We start from the raw sequence: 3712 nt of genomic DNA on the forward strand, positions 1-3712 counted from the left end.
TCCCCCTAGGAAACTTAACAGAATGATCAGCTAATTGAATGCATATCCTAGTCGGTTTTGCCTCTCCTAAACCTAGCTTATTAAACACACTCGTGGGCATGACATTTATGCTAGCACCTAAATTAGCTAATGCATCATCAACACACAAATTACTTAAAGTGCAAAGAATAGTAAAACTCCCTAGATCGTGACGTTTCTTTGGTAACTTGCTCTGAAACACTGTTGAGCACTCTTCATTAAGCTTAACATATGCTACCTCCTCCAGCTTTCTTTTGCTGCTAAGTATGTCCTTCAAGAACTTGGCATACTTCGGCATCTGCTTCAGTACATCGACAAAAGGCAAGTTAATATGCACTTGTCTAAAAATATCCAAAAACTTACTGAACTGCTCTTGTGCTTCTACTTGCTTCAGTCTAGCAAGATAAGGAATCTTGGGCTGATACTCCCTAACTAGGATTGGTTTCACCTTTTGCCTCTCAGGTTCCTTAACCTTACTGTTCACCTCAACCTGCACATCAATAGTGGAATCGTCAAAAACAAGCTTAGAAGGAGCTGAAACTAACCTACCCGAACGCAAAGTGATGGCATTCATGTGCTCCCTTGGGTTAGACTCAGTGGTGCTGGGGAGCTCCTTGTTGCCTCTTAGACAACATCTTAGAAATCTGCGCAATCTGACTTTCCAAGTTCTGAATGGACGCTTGCTGATTTCTAAGAGCACTGTCAATCTGTTGGAACCTCGTTTCAGTAGACGTGACAAACTTCATCACCAGCTCTTCCAAGTTAGATTTCTTCTCGGCTAGTAGAGGAAGCTCTGATGGTCCAGCCTGCTGCTGCTGCTGTGGTGGCTGCTGATGCAGTCTTTGGAAGCCTGGTGGACCCTGGGCATTATTATTGCGCTAACTAAAATTGGGATGACTCCACCCAGGATTGTATGTGCTGCTATAAGAGTTGTTCTGCTGTCCGGGTGTATCCCCATGTAATTAACCTGTTCACGGTCAGCAGAAATAATAGATGGAGTAGAGGATCTAGCAAACATACCTCCCGCAGTACAGTTTACACTGTAGTACGGGCCACTGCAAAACTTGCTGCTTATTTGGGCTACATGACCCGGCATCTGAAGCTGGTCTAATTTCTTAGTCAGAAGCTCCACTTGAGCTGCCAAGGCTGCTGTGGAGTCTAACTGGTTGACCATTCCCTGTTTGACTGGCCGACTCCTAGAGGATTACCACTAGTAGTTGTTCATGGCCATCTCCTCTATCGGATTTTGCGCCTGCTCCAGCGTCTTACTGTTCAAGGCCCCACCTACTACAGCATCTACCATTTGCCTAGTAGCAAGGGTTAAACCGCTGTAAAAGGTCTAAACCTACATCCATATTGGTAGACCGTGGTGTGGACAGCATCTTAACAAGTCCTTGTACCTCTCCCAGGCATCATACATGCTCTCGTCGTCCATCTGCACAAAAGAAGAAATGTCATTTCTAAATTTAGTAGTCTTAGCTGGAGGAAAGTACTTCTAAATAAATTTTTCAGCCAAAGATTTCGAAGTAATTATAGTGTTCGCTGGAAGGGACTACAACCATCTATTTGCTCTATCCCTTAAAGAAAATGGAAATAATCTCAGCTGGATGGCATCATCGGTAGTTCCATTTATCTTGAACGTGTCGCATATCTCCAAAAAGTTGGCTATATAGGCATTGGGATCCTCGCTTGGCAACTCTCCAAACTGTACACTCTGCTGTGCCATCTGGATCACATTTGGCTTTATTTCGAAGTTGTTAGCTGCCACTGCGGTCTAAGCATACTGGTCTATGTCCCATCCAATGATAGTCTAACAAACTCGTAAATCATTCTGGTGGCGTCTGCTGCAACATCTCCGTTGTGATTCTCCATCCCTACTAGTCTATCAACATGTATCTCAACCTCAATCTCCTTCTCTACCGATTGCGAACGCTTCTTTAAAAGTTTGAAGGATCACTCTGGATCAGACAAAGGCTCTACGAGATTAGAGCTAGAGCTCCTGGTCATAAACTACCTAAGAATGGAAGGTAGCAACCAAAGAACAAAAGTAAATAAAAGAATAAAAGAATAAAATAAAATAAAATAAAGACAGAAAAATAAAAATGGCTAAATTAACACAAACACAGATTCACTCTAGTTCACACAAATTGGAGTCCCCGGAAACGGTGCTAAAAACTTGATGGGCTATTTGTGTCGCTACAATCTAAGGCAGTGAACCTATCGATGCAGACTAGCACTAACGGTGAGTATCAAGGTCGTATTCTCGGGTAAAGGTGATCCTAGAACTACTACAATGTCTTATGATATTTAACCCTAACAAAATCAATGAAGTTGCTATTCTATGATTAAATGTAAATAAGTGGTTAACTAAGTGTCAGACAGACTGAAAGGATTTAGTAAAATAATCAAAGGAAAAAGCAAACCTAAAGGGACCTAAGCTAGTTGGATTTTAGTAAGGATAAAGATTATATTGATTACCAATTGCAATTACCCGTGGACAAATTCTTAACTGAATTATGTTTCTCTCTCGAGATAACTGAATTCCTAACCTAAGAACCTAAAGTTGGAATCTCTTCCTAACAATCAAATATTAAATTAGCATTAAGCTTCAACCCGCCTCTATTAAGATTTGTTAATTCTTAATCCGGCTAGTCAATTACCCTTATCTCTAAGTGATCATTAACCAGTTCTTGCTATTCAAATTTCCAATTACTAAATGAATTTCTCAATTGCATAAAGCAATCTAAATACCACAACTCACAATGTCTCATGAATAATGTGATTTCTCATTAATAATGAAAGCAAGAAGAGACAAGCATTGATAATTAAAGTCTCATAAGCATTAAAAATAATCCAACAACATAGGAACCCCAATGGGTTTAATAAATTTAGTTACTCATACTAATAAGCAACACAAAGTAAAGAACAAATTCAGAAAAATAAATTGAAAGCATGTACACCCTTCTTCTTCAAGTTGGATGAAAAATCCTAAATTCCAAATTCCGAATGCTGAACCCTGAATTGCCTCTTGAATGCCTCTAAATCTCCTCTTGATCTTTAATTTGATGTTAAACCAATGTAATCCTTCCTTCAATAGATGAAATGGTCATCTAAAGTCGAGTATTGAAGTCTGGGAAAAGATGGCTTATGCTTGTATATGTGAATCCCGTCAGAAAATCACACTCTAGCTGAATAAATCGCATTTGCCTATATAATTGTCCCACCACGGCCGTAGTCAAGCCCGTGCTGATCTGCACGGGCGGAGTCCAGGCCGTGCTAGATCTCCGAGTGCCGCTACTTAGGGTTTCTTCCTGGCCATGCCCTTGCCGATGCTGAGCCACCAAGGGCCGTGATGGAGGCTGTGGTAGCCACGAAAACCGTGCTAAAATGGCACTCTTAAGGGTCATGTGTTAATGGTTTAGCACGGCCAGAGTCCAGGCCATGCTCAACCTCTGAAAATAAGCATTGATGAAATCTTGATGAAGCCCTATTCGTTCTTGCACGTATCTCTCTTAAAATCACTTAAATACTGATAATGAATGTCTATGAACACCTGAAACATGAAAGGAACCAAAATGCGGGTGATTTTGGCATAAAACATGATAAATAGTTGGGTATAGAAATATGTATAGAACATTGCACGTCACGCCTTTAGACCTGATATCATGTACAGTATCTGTCTTTGTGCTAGATT

The 3712-nt window shown here is 40.7% G+C and overlaps 1 non-coding gene across 1 annotated transcript; it reads left to right on the forward strand.

The window, feature by feature from the left end:
- The first annotated feature begins 1379 nt into the window (after positions 1-1379).
- LOC112534283 lies at positions 1380-1486 on the forward strand. Its single transcript, XR_003078579.1, has one exon. It is a non-coding gene; the product is annotated as a small nucleolar RNA R71 (small nucleolar RNA).
- The last annotated feature ends 2226 nt before the right edge of the window (positions 1487-3712 follow it).

This window comes from Ricinus communis, chromosome 6 (assembly GCF_019578655.1).
Source record: "Ricinus communis isolate WT05 ecotype wild-type chromosome 6, ASM1957865v1, whole genome shotgun sequence".
NCBI classification, from domain to species: Eukaryota; Viridiplantae; Streptophyta; class Magnoliopsida; order Malpighiales; family Euphorbiaceae; genus Ricinus; species Ricinus communis.